The 17,990-nt window shown below is 44.4% G+C and overlaps 1 protein-coding gene across 1 annotated transcript in view; it reads right to left on the reverse strand.

Moving 5' to 3' along the window:
• Positions 1-17,111, reverse strand: part of LOC108031689 (octopamine receptor beta-2R) — a 47,353-nt gene extending 30,242 nt beyond the window's left edge. Inside the window, exon 1 of the mRNA XM_050888391.1 lies at positions 15,040-17,111. The gene's annotated coding sequence lies outside the window, so the exon portion shown is untranslated. The remainder of the gene's footprint in view (positions 1-15,039) is intronic.
• Positions 17,112-17,990: the final 879 nt, after the last annotated feature.

The following is a 17,990-nucleotide window of genomic DNA, read 5'->3' on the forward strand; positions in this document are numbered from 1 at the left end:
TCTTCTTCAATAAAATTCTTTAGAACTAATATTCGTAAATATTATAACCATTTCGGGGCAATAAGTAAATGCTAAAGGATACTTTTTCATCAGCCTGGCATCCACTCCCTAAGGGCCCCTTTTCGGGCTTTCCCAGGGCCTAGCAGAACCCATTTTGGGCAATGCAATTTTGATGAGTGCAGTGAAAAGCGTGAAAGGGGGCCAGGTGAGTCAGGCGCGGCAGGTGGGTGCGGAGCAGCGCATAAAACGCTGTCGAGAGCACGGGCGTGGCGTGTCGCACACAAAAGGGTGCTGCAAGTGGCGGTGGGGAGGGCTTCGGAGGGGATGCCAGGGGTGGTGGCCACACTCTGAATGCAGCAACACCTGGCCGACGAGATACACACCGAGATGCGACGAGATACCTTCACGTGCGTTCATATTTTACGGTTTTCCAGTTAGTCCTGCAATTTATGCACAACAAGGGGCGACGACCAGCCCACTTGGCCACCAGGGCGACGGAGATGGCTGCAGATGGGGCTTTCGGTTTGCAGTGAAAAGCGCTGTACTTACATTGAATTGCGAGTCGGCCATTCAGGCGGGGCCTTTAGAATGCCGTTGCCACCTGAGATTGCTGGCGAACGCTTGCGGCTGGCCTCAGTTGAATTTAAAGGATTTTTCCTGACTCGGCATTAAATTACTTTCCATGAAAATGCCTCTTAAGCTGCTTGCAAAACGGAATGAGGACCTCTAAGGCAAGAGCAAAGGCAAAGGCATTCCCGTAAATTAAATTACTGCGGTTAGGCCAAGCGAAGCTGGCAAAGCGCATAGCTGAGGGGCCAAAGTCAGTTTCAACGGATACCAAACAAAATCAATTTCAGGCCATATCCTTGGCCACACTTTACGGGCCAAAACGTCCAAGTCCAACTGTGGTCCTCGGCCACGCTTTCAGCTTAATTGTCGCCAGTGTCGCATCTTTTCGGTCAGCTTTTACTTTATGGTCCGCGGGCAATGCAATCAAATCAGGAAGTCGCTTGTCGAGAGTGTCATTTGCATGCAAATATAAAATTTATACACACTTTTCTCTGTGCGCTGAATGGGCTGGAATCTTTCCAGATGAGGGCATCCCCCGGCTTTCGGTTCAAGTTGAAAAACCCCTTAGATGATGGGGCGGTGCTGTGGCAAAATTTTAGTAAGTTAACGGCCCAGCAAGAGGGTCCTCTAACTCGCACCCACTTTCGCGGCGCGACGATGGTGTCGGGGATAAAAATAAACAAGCGCCGAGCCATCCGCAGATAATGCACATAAAGAGCAGTCCCCTTCAGCTTTGTCTTCCTGACTTTTCCGCTTTGGATTTGGATCCCATCCCATACCATCCCACCGCAACTCATTTCAACTCAACTCATCTCATCGCAACTCAACTTGGCTTTGCTTCATGGCGTTAAGTGCGGCAGCGGCAGGTGATTATAACGCTGCCAACTTATATAGCCGACTTATGTAGTTGCTAGCACTGCTAGAATGCTGGGAATATTGCAAATAAAGAGGTACCCGTTGGGGGCTGGGCAGAGGAAATGTACTCGACGAAACTTGGGGTAATTTTCGTTTTCTGCGGGGTTCCCGAGATTATTTGACCCAGAAATGTCTGGATTTTAAATGAATGTTTCTATAGGGAAACTAGATTTTAAGATCATATTTAACTTAATCCAAGCTCATTGAGAACATTTTAAACTTACATATTTTTAAATTTAGGATAGTATCTATATTCAAGGTGTTCTAGAGATGGTTTGACAACAAAGGTCTTGTTCTTAAATTGATGTTCTAAAAGGAAAACTAGATTCATTAAGAACATTTTTGACTCAAAGAATTTTTAAACATTAGGTAAAATTTATTTTGAGAGTGTTTTCGAGATGTTTGACCGAAAAATGTCTGGTATCAAAATTGATGTTCCCAGGGGAAAATTAGATCATAAAAACCAAGTCAACACATTGAGAACATTTTGAACTCAATAAATGTTATTCAGTTCTCAAAAACATTTGCAACTTAGCTGAGAACGTCAGAATTGTCTCTGCTTATTTTGAAAAAAATCTTATGTATTGGTGGGTCTAAGAATAGGCATTAAAATTCTTAAATTGGAAACCTCATTATCAATGCTACTAAAAAGAAAACTTCGGGCCTTTAGTAACCTACTATCAAATGGAAAATTCTCTAGTATAAAGTTCGATATCTTAGGTATAAATCTACTATAATCGATTGGAAAACAAGATTTTCCCTGTGTATTTAAGGAAAAGGCTGCGGGACAGCGAAACACCAACAAACAATATATCAAGCTGATGAATGCTGACAGCGCGACACAATTTTCGCACGCAGTTGCGCCCGACGGGCAGTCGACCGACAAAAATGTCAAAAAATAGTTGATGCGATCAAGGGAAATGTGAAAATCGTCTGCCAAATTGCAACCGTCCAAAAATGCTGGCACTAATTAAATGGCAGCCGAATAGCACAAGTCAAATGTAAAATGTTCGAGTATATTAGCTGTCGTCTGGGAACTGTAGGTGGAAATGGATGAACTACCCATGCGGAAATGTTCGTGGACTTGTAAAGTTATTTAGCGAATAAGAAATAAAACTGCAATAAATATATGAACAGCCCAAATAAATGTTAAAATAATGAAAACGAAAATACTATAGAAAATACATATTTAATGGCAAAGTCCATATGGAAAGTGTGAATTTTCCAGAGTTCGATGATAAAACTCGTGCACTCGCTGTACTTTTTCCCCAGCTGACACATTTCAAAACAGTCGCAGCCAGTTTAAATTATTCATTTTCGTTTAATGCACCCTGCACATGTTGGTTATCTGTTGACATACATAATATTTTCAATTTGTAATTGCAAAAATTAGTTGGCGTCCCCATATTCGGGTGCCACCCGCAGGCGGGGCAGCGGCGGGTCGGCACCGCCATAATTTATGTGCGGCTTTAATTTTAGCTATCTTTAAATACAACTTTTGGCTCATTTTGGCGAACGTTTTATTTATTGATCTTTCGGCTTCTGCGGCTTACACATGTAGCATGTGCGTACCACTGATTAGAGGAATCTCTTGATCCGACTGTTTGCGCAGGAGGGTAAACATAGGTGGTGCTGGTGCTCCGGGTGGATCTGCAACCTTGTCACCGAAACACAAGCCACGGAGCTCCTTTGACCCGGCTCCTATTTGCTCTGGTCTCTGCCGACACAGAAACTGTTGACTTTCAGCCGGGCCAACATAAACTGCAGCTCCCCCCTGGAAATTGTTTACTTTCCACCCGGAGGCGTAGCAGTTTTTGCATTATTTTTGTTTACCTCTGCGGTTTGACTTGTTTGCACCAATTAGCCGATTTAGAGCCTTGGATGCTGGGATCGAAATGCAGGAAATGCCATCGATGCGAGGTGTGCTAATGGCACTTATTTTAAGCCCTGCGGAATGCATTTAACTTTCCATTAGTCCGTGAACCGGGGGAATGCAACTAATTAATGCTGCCATTCGTTTAACTCATTTCGCACATCAGTTTCCAGCGCGAGCATGGCATAATTCAATTTCAATTTTCCACTTGCCAATGGCTCCTGCAATCTTTGCCCATCAAACTAATTGCAGCATCAACGAGGGTCGGATGCGGTCACACGAAACTTTAATTTGATTACCGAGACACACACACAGCTGCTTGTGGGTTTTGCGGGTCGTCTGTGAAGGTCGTTGGGCGGCATGGTAGGGGTGGCGGGGCACCTCGACACCCACAGGGCGTCAGCCGGCAGGGCCAAACATTTATTAGTTGTTACTGCTAGACAAATTTGAAAATTTACGTTCGCATCCATCTCCGAGCTTTAAAGCGGGTCGCATCTTAATGAGTTTCTCGTGTCGAGGGTTGATAAGAAAAGAGCCGCAGCTCGTTAGAGCCCGGAATTTGTGTAAACCCTTCGCTAAACACCCGTAAAGTAGGGGGATTTTCCGGGAAGGCACCGTCTGCCAACCTCAGACAAATCCTGGGAATAATTAAGGACTTCACCTTGTCGCGGGAGAAAGCTTGATTAAACGATGCAGCTTATCTATGCCGCTTTAACTTTGTTATTATACCATCTTTAAGGTTTTGTCACTTCTAGAATTATATTAAAATACTTCAGACAAAAGGAATTTTGTAATAGAGAGTTAATTTAAATGAAAATTTAAGATGTTTTGAAGAAGCCATACATTTCACTAAAATTATTTCAAACTCGTTTTAACATATTATTATTTTCAGGGGTAGCTTAAATTAAATGTTTTTAATTCCATTTAAAGGTTCTTTACCTGTTTAATATAGTTAATTTAATACTTTGGATCTAATATTGTAATCTGAAATTATTTTTAAGTTTTTATAATAGCTTAAGTTCAAATAAATGATTTAAATTTTATAATAGGGTTCTATACATTGGATTAAAAATATTTCGAATGCATTTTATTTTAAGTCCATTATACTTCTACCCCATTTTAATATATACCTGTTGTTCTAAAACCTTAAAATAGGGTTCAGTTTTGATCCCTTAACATTTTATCAATACCATAATAATTGGGTATAATTTAACCATAATTTGTATAATTTGTCATTGACTCCAAACTCCCATGTGAATTCTTTCCAAATGGGCTGAGTATTAGCACCTCCCTTTGTTGAGTTTAACGATGTATTTTCGTTCTCACTCGCTGAGGGCTAACATTTTGCGGTAATTAGCCACATTCAATTTGTGTAGCCATTCGCTTATGAAACCAGTTAAGTCATTCGAAGCGCTTCCAGCCCATCTAATGAATGAAAGTGGCCTTGATGGACGCCCCTTCGACAGCATCGGCTTCTGGTTAATGGCACCAGCGCCATCAACTGCAACTGGAAACTGCAACAGCCAACAGCTCCGGCATTAAAATTATTAATACGAATTGCATAGCATCTCGGAGAGCGCTACGTGATTTGCATGCTAATTGCACGGCGGTGCTCAGATGATTTCCCAGCCACGCTGACTGCCCTAGAAACAATTGGCAGAACTATTACTCATTGCCAGCCAATGGGGGGGTTTGTTTGGTACAATGGAGCTCTCTGCACAGCGAGAAAATCACCCATATCGAGAGTGGAGAATATAAATGGCCTACAGCGAAGATTTCAATCGCGAAATGGGGAGCCAAACGTTTCAGCGCGCCTTTGTTCATAAATCAACAGCGACAGGTCTTAAATTAGGAAATCTTGATACTCAATAAAACATGGGCTTTTGTTGTTTCAATGTGCGAAAACTTTTAATGGGAACGCTTCAATTTGTTTGAAATGCGTTATGGGGCTTTAAACGTAAACAAATTGCTTATAGATCCTCTAAGTTGAAAAAAACGTTTTTATTGGAAACAATGTTGAAAGATTTTATTCAGATATATGGCCCACTTTTACCGATTTTTAAATACTTATTGTTTTGGCTTATATTAAGCAATCTGTTATTTTTCTATGAAAAAACTTTAGCCTTCTTTGTCAAAATATATTCAAATATATTTATAATACTTTTATGATAAACATATGTGTTATACTTATTTATTTCTGCTGAAAACAATTATTTTAAAGTTCAAATATTTAATGCAATTCGTTATTATTGCCTAAAACAAACCACTCTGCTAAAAATAAAATGTACCTACTCATGGTTCATATTTATATAGAAGGTATTTTTCTAATAAAAAACTATCATTTCGGTCCCTAAATATAATTAATGGATTCCACTTTTATCCGTTGGTAAAGTCAGTACTTCGAAAAAGTGTAAGAAGCAAACGCCGTGATTTACAACCAGCTCTGCCGTCAATTTTCTGTGGGAATTCAAGCAAAAACCAAGCGCATTTCAGATAAATCAACGCTCAATGCCAGAATACCTGCGACTAAGTCTAATTAGAACCGGAGACATAAAAACCGCTGCCCGCCAAAAGGTTCGCCAGCGTCATGACGAGATCTGGACAGAGGGTGTGTGACGATGGGGTTGCGATGTGCGACAGACTGGGGTCTTGGACTGGTGACTGGTGACTGGTGCCTGGGGTCTCCCACCCCCCGACAGCCGTGAATGTTTGTTGCCGGGGTTGACTTGTTTGCAGCGGCTTAATTGATTGCTCGACTGATGGGGCCCAGACGAGACCCTGATTGCAGTCCATGCCCAGTCCCAGTCCCAGTCCCAGTCCCAGTCCCATTCCCAGCCACTTTCACCCACTGCCCGTGGCCGGCGAGCAGCAGCCGTTCTGAATTGGCACGTGGGCGGTGAATTGAGCCGTGTCCGGGGGCCGGAGCTCATTGCATCTGACCCACTCGGCCACTCGCATTAAATTTACATGAGCGGACAGGTCGGAGCGGTGAATGGTGAGCAATCGCCAGTCAAATGCACAGCTCCCCACAGCCCAGGTCCCGACTTGCAGCCATTTTTGGGAGGTCAGGCGCCTGCGGGGGCACTTTCCTCTGCGATGGGTCCGGACACCGGACACCGGACACCGGCCTGCGGACAGCGGACATCGATTGAGCATCGATTTGGGCGTCAATTGTCATTTAGCAGCGGGCCAAAACATTTCATTAGGCCAAAACGAGACGGCGCAATGATTCGGCCAGAGCGGAATTAGTTTTCGTCAGCTGGTTCGGCGACGTGGGACCCATATAGAAATACAATTTTGTTAATTGAAAAACAACAACAGCCAAATGGGCAATAACAATGGCAACAGAGGCGGAAAAGAGTAGTGCAGTCGGGCGACTGAGGAAGCTGCTTTTTATATACCAATGCACAGCCACCTATATCACATCTCTCGGGGGCCGTGAACTTGAACGGTCCGAAATAAAAGCATTTAACAAGAGCAGCGCGGCCAGCAACAATTAAGCGAAATAAAAATAACGAAATGTGTGCACATACATAAGTGTAAGTGGGTATTTTTAAACCGAGCGACGCCAGCGGCCAGAGTTTGTTTCTGGTGTTCTCAAATTGAATGAAAATAAATCATTGAAATCGGCCGATGGATGCCAGGGCACGGCCTTGTTGACTCACTCAATCGAGTGCCAAGAGTGGAACGCGGAGCCGCTGGAAAACCACCTGGAGGTTAGAGTGTATTACGAAATAATGCACTGCGAAAAAAGTCGTTAACTGGGGCAACAAAGTCGGATCACCCCTTAAATAATAAAAAAAGACTCTTAAATATCTTGTTTTACGTTTCAAAGAGGTCGCTTCTCAGTTGCAACGATGCAAAATGTGTTTTCTAGTAGATTACCTTTAATTACCCAATTATTATTTTTGTACAATGTTTCAAAGGCCACTTTCTACTATAAGTGCCTTATGTTCCATAAGTGTCTTTAGTCCATATTTTATTTTTAAAAGGGGTTGCTTCCCAGGTGCATCTATAAACGTCATGAAAATGTGTTTTCTAGTCGTCGAATACTCAAAACTATTTTTGAAAATTCTGTTTTCAAAGGCCTTTTAGCTTCCGGTGTTGCCTTTAGACAAAAACGTAGTGTCTTAATCATGTGTGCATTATAATATATTTTTATTAAATTCATTTTCGCAAGAACCTATGTATTTCTCGGAGCAACTAGTACACACCTCTATGAAGGGAAACCTTAAATTCATTTACTTTAATCTTTCTTTTGCGTAAGACAACAGAGGAGAAAACATTATCAGCTATGAGCCGCCCTTATACGATGCCATAAAGATTACCGAGAGATGTTTATGTTTGATCTAATTTTTTCTCGGCGTGTTGTAGGTTCCTCATATTTGCCCGGACCCAGCGGCACTCATTCACACTTTACATGCCGGAACGCCACCGACTTAATGCATAATTGTTTATGAAGTGAGCACAAAGAAATATTCTAAGTACACTCGTGCAGCGCGGCAATACAAGTGCACCCAGACATTTGGAAATATAGACATTTACATATACATGGACGTATTGTAGACCCTCTAGAGCCACCGCGATGACTGAGACAAACAGAGGCAGCTATGATATGAATTTCAATTTAGAGTACGTGCTCATGGGGCACTCGCATTCGGCGTCGCTCACGTAGCCGCAGTCTTAACCATTACGAATGCACTTATTAATAGCGAGGTGGTCGTCCAAAGCTGACCCCGGGGTCAGCGGCGGCGCGGAATTCGTGAATGAGAGCCGCTGGAGTAGCACCGACCATTGAAGTGGCCGGATTAGTGCTCCGCGGATCGTAAAGGCAATCAACTGTGATGGATGCCCCGGGCGCTTCGAGCTAATTCAATTCAATAAAAGGCCATAACTCAAACACTCGCACACTTGCCATTTCCGTGAAGCACTTTTTTCTGCTCTCGCTTATTTTATTGCTAATAAAAGCGAACGAGTTTAATTTTAATAGCCAACTTTTTGACAGCCTCCGCGAGTGGGATAAAAGTTTGTGTGTTTTTTCATGAAAATGTGCATTTGACTCATGTGGGCCAGTAAATGAAATGAAATTAATTGATTAAATGGAAATTCCATCACGTTTTAACTGCCATCGCATTCAGCACCGAGCCAGGGGCAAACCCTACAAAGAGGCTGGACAAAGCCAATATAACGCATACGACCTGTGCAAGTATCGAATGGTAGGAACTACCTATAAAGAGGGTTCGCGGACTGCTGTGATATCATCCAATGAGATCAGAGCCTGCGCTTTATCAGGCCCACAGAGGTTCGCCACAGCAGAAATCCCGCAATTAGCATTTCTTTGTTCCCAGAGTATGTCGAATCTGATACGTGCGGATAAGGCAAGTGTGATGCATTAATATTTATGAAGCCGCTCTGTTGAAAAAAGGTTTTGCGGTTCGCACCTGGCGATAAACTGGCATGCAGAAATTAATAATTAATTTAATGTTTGCTATGGAGCAACACACACTCCCAATCTATTTGTCCGCCATCCCGGGGGACTTCGTTTTCACTTATGTGGCTCCATAAATCGCCCGGCCGGGCTGCGGGGCCTCCGCCAATTAAATGTAATATGTTGTAGTCGTAAAGCGCTGGTCATCAAACCATAAAGAGGCCCCAAACAAGTGCAATCGCAATTACAAGCGACGGACACACGTTCCAGGGAGCGGTGGCACACGCCATAAACACCATGAGCACTATAAACACCACTAAGCTGTCGTCGTGCCGGCGAATAATCTCGGCGTTGCAAAGCGGAGAGCCCAATTTTATTATAATCTGGCAAGCAAATCAAAACACTTCACACCCAGTAAACAAACAAAGCAGCCCGCCGCCCCCAGCAGCCTCGGTCCCCTGCCCCACGTTCCAATTGAAAACTCGATTCGGCCGTTAATGGGGCCCATAGAATAGATAATTGGCCATAAAGCTCATCTGTGTCCGCCGCTGGTCAGGCATATTAAAATATTGTTCGCCGAATTCCGCTTATGTCGCATATGGACCTGGGTTTATAGTATCTGGCCACTGCTATTTTCGCCCTCTTGTCTAATATGCGAGACATTTGGCATGGACAACGCTAATAAACACAAAAATTGATTTGTGTACAGGCATTGTGGCTGCCATTGCAGCCTAATGGAAACAAATAAAGACGATTAGCCGTACGCGTAAGGGTATGAATGAACGATTGACGACTGGCGACTGGCGACTGGCGACTGGCGGCGGAGAAGCCAGAGAAGTTCCAAGAAACTGGATAAAGGGAATGTTAAACGCTGGGTTAATGGCATTGCAAGTGCGGGTGTGACAGAACCGGACGTTGATTGGATAGGTGTAGAGCCATCCAGACATACTGGACACTTTTGCTCTTTCTAGCAGTTATTTCTATTATTGAAACAAGCTAAACGGCAGTGAAATAACTATATAAATGTTTTAGAAGTTAATTCAAATAAAAGTGTACTAAAATAGTAGTGCCAGATTATTGGCAAATATATATATATATATTCTTGAAAGTAAGTGCATCTGTAGTAAACAAATTATCTAACTGTCTTACTAAATATATAACATATATGTATATACTCAAATAAAGCCTGATTTTTAGAAATCGTTTATAGCAAATTAAATGTAGTTTATCTAATTTTTTCAGAACTCATTTTATATAAAATACATACAAAGTCGCTTTACTTTTACTTTGTATTTTTGGAAATGATACATCACAATAATTATATTATTAAAAGAAAGCATTTTTGTGGTGCAAGATTTGTAGAAATCGTATATAGGGCAAGATGCCTACTCTATATATTTAGCTCACTTTACCTTTAATTTCTACTTTTGAAAATCAAGTAACAAAATAAGTAGACAAATACAAAACGTATACTTTTGTGCAGTGCCAGATTTATAGAAACCATATCCATAAAGAGGGTGCTCAAAATAAGCCCCCTCGAATGTGTTTTATATTTCACATTTGGAGCTGCATACACGCCATAATTTGGGTCATGAATTAATTATGCATATACTATTTGGCTACACCTATTGAAAATAGGCTGAAGTGGGCCCCCTCCTGGAACACAAATGTGTTTGCGCAAATACTTTCGATTTATAGTGCATTCAAAGCCGGCCAATCAAGTGTGAATATATACGCACGGCTCCATAGTGCACGGTGGCAGGCACTTGACGATGAGTGGTTATGTGGCACTCGGCCGACTGCAATTGGAAATTATTACAGTGCAAACATGGCGAATGCGTAATTTTCAATTAATTTGATTTCGTTATTGCTGCTGCAGATGCTGCTGACTGGGCTGACTCTGCTGACTCGACGACTGTGCAAAGTCAATTAAGAATTTAGTGCAATTCAAATGTGCCCCATCTTCCGATGCGATTTCAGTCATAAAACAAAAACGTACAACCCTCCGCGTTGATGAGTTTGTTCGCCCGTTTGCCCAGTGCTGGAAAGATGACTGGAGCTTCCCACTTGGCCTTTTGAACTCCGAGACTTTGTAGCCTTGCAAACGGCGAGGTCTTAAATTACACAATATTTCCAGGGCCCAAGCAATGCGGTTGCATGGCAAACTAATTAAAACTTGAGCGATTTCCTCGCTTGCAGACAGCGCCTGCTTGTTTTCCCATCACTTCCATATTATATTTCCATTTTTTATTTCCATTTCCATTCATTTGCATCCGCGACTCCTGCTGCAGCTGCAGCTTTGGCTTTAATTTTTAATTCGTTTCCCTGCGCCAGGCCAGGCGATTTGCTTGCTTTCGCTTTCATTAGCATAGCACTCACTTGGCCCGGCCCACTGCGGAGTTTTAAATTGAAATCTGCAGACTGTATAAATTATGAAATTAACTTTTTAAGCCGGACCTTTGACACAGTCGGACTGCTCTAATTGACTTCGCTTGTGGAGCCGGCTGAGCCGGAGTGTGCTAAGCCGGTTACCCTTCATCCTTTACTTTTTCTATGTGAGCTTCCCCATTCTCGCTTTATTTTTCCTACTCAATTGGGGCAGACAGCTGAGAATCTATCACGCATACGCACTGTTTTCCCAAAATCCCAGCCAGCCCGCCCCGCCTTTGGTAAGCTGGTTTTCGGAAAAGTTCACTTGCCAACTTGTGCGCCTTTTTGTTAGCTTTTCATTGCCAAATCCAAATCCTTTCTGCCAGAGCATATTCAACTTGGCTTTTAGGCCGCAGTCAGCCACCCGTTCGTCTGTATTTTTTGTGTATTTTTGTATTGGCAGGCCGGGGAATGGCAAAAGGAATGCCGGAGCAAAGCGCATTTACTGCTCAAGTGCTCAGGTGTTGAGCCTGTCGTGTTATTCTTCCGTCCCCCTGATTTGCATACTTTTTCGGCTATTTTCCATTTTCCTTTTCCATCATCTCCCGCCGAGAGCTGCCAGCCACCTCCCGAGTCCCCACCCGATGAAAAGGGTTCGAGTTCTGGCCCAAATTAAGCAGACAATTCAGCCCTCAAGTGCAGGCGCACACAGCGTGAGTGAAATATTGTCAGCAGCACCCAGAAACCGACTATCCAGTAATCCCAGCCATCCCATCCAGTCCCATGCTATCCGGGGACAGATCTCTCGGTGGCCACCGCAGTGGGCCATTAATTGCGTCGCGCTGGGGCAACCACAAAGCCGAGGCCAAGAGCAGAACAAAGGGCTATCTTGACTGGGCCGAAACCACAGCGGCAGCTGGAGGTGGGTAACTGGATCTGAATGTGGTCATCAGATAATGTTAGTTAGTCGCAGCGACTAGGGCCGTCGCCATCTATCTTCGTTCCGATCAAAGTTCCCCGCCCTGCCAGCATGTGTCAAAGTTTGCGCTTCAATGGGCTTTAAATATTTGATTTGTTTTGTCTCGTCTGGTCTCGTATCTTTTTCCTCTTTCTGGGTGAGCCAACGAAAACTGTGTCAAGTTTTTCCCACTTTCCAGCCCCTCGGTTTTGCGGGGGATGTTTTGGCTTCGATTGTGGCGGATGCCTTCGTGTCGAGCACTTCAAAATGTGCAGGCCTCACCGCAAGTATAAATACATTTGTTTATTTTTACACCCTCCCTGAAGGATATTTAATTTTGGCCAAAAGCAAGACAACTCCGAGCTGAGAAAACAAATAGTTTTAGATCTGCTTTGTGGTTGGTAGAATGCTTTTTCTAAAATTCTCAGCTTGCAGTTGGATGGGCAGAGCATTCCCGATTTCGGTCTGCAAGTCTGGTGTTTTATTTTCCATTCCACATACTTATATGGCTGAGTGCATCGCGCTTGCAAACCCACAATTGTCTCTGCCAAGTTCGGACGTTTTCTAGCCAAAAGCTTTCCATGTTTTCACACTCTGTGTTTGAAATTCCTAGACTCTGTTTTCGATATGCTGAACAGCGGACGACGGCTGACAGGCAATTAAAAACGCTGGACAAGTCGGAGCCCCAAAAGCGCAGCTCCTTCGCCTCTGCAGGCCAATAAATCAGGATCCTTCGCAGGACAGGGGAAGGAGCTCAAGTGCGGGCAGTGCAGGCCATTTCAGACCAGTTGAGCGCCGTCCAAGTGCGAATTAAAAAGGGAAAATGGCCAAGGGAGAAACTGAATCTGTGTATATAAAATTCAATTAGAATTCTATTTTATTTTTGCTATTTTTCTACTTTTGCAGCTCTTTCAGCGCCTTCTTATCGCTTGCAGCTTTTCTAATCAAGCGGACAGACGGCGGGCATTTCCTTCCTTCCTCGGCCGCCTTTGTTTCGGCCTTCTGCCGCCTTTCGTTCCCTTGTAATTCAAAGTTGGGAAAACGAGAAGCCGCCCAGAGGCCATCAAATCAAGCGGAAGGAGAGCGGTCCCAACACAAGATTTTCACACTGCTTCATTTGTTCCACGGCGCCAACTTTGGTACCCCTTATTGGAAGTGCCCTTGACTATATGGGTTTTATGAAATTTTCCGAAATAAATATTACAAAATATGTTAAATTCCAGCGAATGGAGTCTCCAAAGAATGAGTTGTAGTGGCCAATAAGTAGTCATATGTCTTCAAAATAAATTGTTTATATTATATATTCTTGAAGCGGGATTAAACTCAATGTTTTCTATTAATCAGTAGAGTTCTTCTTGAAATTAACAATCACTTTGTGACAAAACTACATTCCTCCTTAATGTTAGAAATTAACAGTTTATGGCAATTTCCTTAGGAAATTAAATCATTTTCGAAAAAGGTTGAGGTCATTTTGTTCATTTTATGTTCTGACTTCATCTTCCATCGCTGACTTTGTATTTCAGAAAGCCTCCTCCTATCAGTGCCCGTTCTCAAGGTCCCAATCTCGACTTCCCCGCCCGACCGACTACTAGGTACATTCCATTCGAGGCGTAGGACTCTTCTTGCCCCGCCCATCCGTAGGTGTGTGTATGCCAAATGCTGTGGGCCTTGTCGATAATTTTCTGCCTTTCTACACACTCAATGGCTGCCTTTGACACAGCTACGGGAACATCTTCGGCGTGGCAGCGCTTTTGAGACCACAAATTACATTGAAAATTCCTGCTTGATTGAAGTTGATTGAGCAAGAAAATGCCGACAACGCCCCGGATTCGCTGGCGGGCAAAGACATAGCTCGGCACAGCATCCACGCTTTCCCCGAGGAGCTGCGTTTTGGGGAAAAGTTTTAAACACCTGTCGTCTCCCTTTGTCATCGCCCGTGTCATTAAGTATTCGCGTGGGGTGGTTGTGTGTACATTCGATCGGCCTGCGGTTATTTGCCGATTTAACGTGTATTTCCGATACATGCCGCAAGCCAGCCCCGCCACTCGAAGCTCAAAGTATCATAATTAATGAGCCACCCACGTCCGCCCCCACCGCAGAACTAGGCGTGGCCGCTCGCCAAAGTGTAATCTCATTTAAATTGCATTTGCAACGGGGCCGCCAGCAAAAATACAATCGCATTAAAGCCTGCGCCTGACGCACTTTGCCCGCCATGTTGCACTTCCGCTTTCGGCCATTGAAGTGGAACGCGAATTTGGGGCCTAATTCGCAGTGATTGCAGTTTCGCTTGGGTGCTATAAAGTTTCCTGCAACGCTAACATTACTTTTTATAATCAATAATTTGTGGTTCCATTGACCCTCTGAGAAAAAATGTTCCTGATAAGCAAGCACAATATTATTATCAAGCTGCCCTAAGATTAGATTTTAATGATCTCGGATGATTTCATTAATTTCGCCTGATGCATAATTTTATTTGCCTTTAAGTATTACTCAAGTCGCTAATATACAGTGCATGCAACTAGGAGACTTTGATATGCTGGCTTTAAAACTATAATTTGAGATATGGTATCACCTTCAGTGCCGCTAATAACTCCACTCCCCTATTTATCCAATTGAACGATAATAACCCTCTCGGAAAATTGCCTCACCCAATCAGCAGCTTAAGTCTTAACGCTCGCTGAGCTCTGACACAAAGTCCCGTCAGCTAAACTGTCGCCCATCAGGGGAGCGCACTGTATTTAATTTATGGAGGCTGTAGATTGATTTACGTATAAGCTGATTGCGAGATTATTGTGCAAACACTGGGTCCGCTCTGTCTGGCATTCGGCAGATCCACGGGGTAAATGTCGCCAGATGGTATACACTCGAATCGGGCAAATACTAGATTGTTAATTAATATCAAATACTATTTAGTCTGATACTCACCATTAGGTAAATGGACGTCGAAGAGCGCCGCTGTCGAAGAGCTGCCAAGAGCCTGAAAGCCAAGTCAACAGCCAAACAAAGCACACAGAAGATGTTCGAAATGGCTTAGGGAACTGGATTTGCATTTGGAATCTGGGGAGTTTTGGGCTCCGACGAGTGGAAATGCAAATCGAATAAATAGAAAATAAATAGTCGGCGCTGGCAAACAAAATCACTCAGTGCACACAGAACCAATTCAGAGAGCGGGGGAGGCACAATCTTTAAAGAAACGACTTTCCCATCATCATCCGCCCATTGTCATCATCGTCTTCGCCGCCCTCCAAGATACTGTGGATGCGTTTGTTGTGGCTTTGGGTGTGCGTGTGTGTGACCCCAGGGGCATTGGCAGTGGGTGGAAAGTGGGTGGGCCCAGCGGGGTGAGCTGGATGCTGGGAGGTGCAGAAATGCTGACTATGCTGCTCAGCCCGGTCATGTTGCGTGCCGAGCAGCTTAAGTCGTTATGAGATGACAATTTCTATACCGCCTGAATTGCGACTGAGCTGCGACCGCGACTGCGACTGAGCAGCGGCAATATCAACACTTCCGCTCGGAGTACACTAAGAAAATATGTATTTCTGGGGAAACTTTTTATGTGCCATTAAAAATACAAATTCGGATTGAACGTTATGATTGTCGGTATATTCTTATCATTCCGATAAGTACTCCCGACTGACCTTGCCGCTTGAATCCATGTGGGGTAGGGACGGAGCGACCATCTGGATTTTTTCAATCGATCAGGGAAATTCATGTGATGGGTGTTGAGTTCCCTAGTGACGGGTAAGGTTGTGGGTGTCCCTCACCAGGGAATTGGTATAGAATTTCATTGTTACCACACAAGTCACAACTATATAAAAATATCAGCAAAACGATTTCCACAATATCTTTTGACCTACTGGGCTGTTATACTATCTTTATAGTTATTACAAAATAAAACACTTTTTAATGGGGTTCTGGTTCTAAGCTTCGGATGATTACCCACCAATCGATTTGCATTAAGTACCATTTCTAAATAATAATAATAAAGATGGGTTATCAAAGGTTAGTACCAGAATATAGCAGGTTTACTTGGCTTAAAGACAACTATTTGATTTGATAGGTTTCTTGTTGGCACAAAGCGAGTTTTCCGTCAAGAGGCTAATGGACCATCATCGCTATGATATTTCTTTATGTGCATCTACCTCCCCCGCCCTTCAACCCCCTGGATTGCAGTGCCCGGGGCTCTGGCATTACAAGTGTGTGCTCGGCTGTGGACTTGGCTTACAGACAGCGTTCTCGGGCCTGATGAGTGGCTCTGCCGTCGGTGATTCGCTTGGCAGTTCTTATTTATGTTATCGCTATCACGGCGGCGGCGGCGATTCCGGATTCTGGTTATATGTGTGTTCCTCCCTCCAGCCTTGGGCTCTCGATTGCTGCATTTTGCATTTACATTTCGCATTCGCACTGGGCACATAACAAATAACTCTGGCGATTGCGATTAGGGTTTGTGCATTTTTCACTGCGTTTCGCCAGGCGTGTTTTTTCCGCGTCTACTTCTCCTTTGGCCATTTGGCATGTAAGACTTAACGAACGTGCGACGGCTGGCATTTGTTTGTTTCATGTGCCTAGATATTATATGCATTTGCGCGACAACATTTTATTAATTGCACAAAATAATCACAGAAATGAAACCGAAAAATTAAGCGACGGCAATGACAACGAAAGCGGAAAGAACACAAGGGCGAAGAGACAAGAGCAGATGCAGATGCATGTGCAATAATATTTTGCCGAAAAATATATACATTATGCGCGAAGGCTGCCCGCTTTTGTTTTAATTTCGCACCAGGGATGTGTGTGTTTTGCTTAAATTAACTGCAAAGTGCGTTTGGCGGCCCAGCGGAAGTGCACTCGCACAATGTCACCGAAACAGCGACGGCCGACGCTGCGTATACGCAACGGCACGCGCGCGCGACGTCCACCGAAACTCATCCGCACCGTTGGCAGCAATCAATGCGCCTGCAATCTCCAGCTATAATCGCCAACCCGCCGCTGCCGCTGCTGCTGCTGCCAACCTCTTACCCGCGGTTATTGTATCTTTGCGGGCGGGGGTTCTCCTCTCTAAGAATCCGAGTCCGAATCCGCATCCGAAGAATCGCAATCTGTAGCGCGCCTATTTCCTCTCAGCTTGCGACTGCGACTGCGAGTGCCAGCGGCCTTACGAATTTCTTGAACGGGCCAAAATGGCGAGCGGGCTGCGGTCTGCGGACTGCGAACAGCGACTGCGACTGCGACTGCGGCTGGCTGACAGACGAATGAACTGCCGAATTTCCCTGAGCGGCGCACGAAGCTCGGAAAGTCGAAAACTCGGCAGCGCGGCCACTCGGAAGCTCACGGATACGTGCGCCACACTGACACACTTGCACACTTACAGGCTGCGTTCCCAGCTCCGCGTGCGAGTGTGAGTCCGCCCCAATACACACGCAGCCCTCGGCCGCCGCTTCCGTCCGCTGCTGCAGAGCGCCGGCTGCGGCGTCGGCTGCGCGCATGTTGCACTCAAAGTGGGCCGCCGCTCAGTCGCTCAATTCGCACTCGGCCGCCCATTCGCCCGCTCACCCACTCAGCCGCTCAGCTGCTCAGTGGCGACAGAGGCGAGAACCGCTCGGCTGTTACTGCTAGCCCAATGTTAACTGCTCGGCAGACCCCTGTGAATGTGTGTTAATGGGTTACAGCTTTACAGAGCTGTTAGCTGCAGTAGAGATGCTGCCAAGTGCGAAAGGTGGCACTCTATCAGCAGAACTGTGTACATTGCATTTGGCTCTCTCCCTTATCAAATTTGGTTAACTCTGAAAATACGTTTATGAAACTAACAACAATATAATACATTAATATTGCATAATTAGGAATGAGTTTTAAAAGCTGCCTTCTTCTGGAAAATT

This window comes from Drosophila biarmipes, chromosome 3R (genome assembly GCF_025231255.1).
Source record: "Drosophila biarmipes strain raj3 chromosome 3R, RU_DBia_V1.1, whole genome shotgun sequence".
Lineage (NCBI taxonomy): Eukaryota > Metazoa > Arthropoda > Insecta > Diptera > Drosophilidae > Drosophila > Drosophila biarmipes.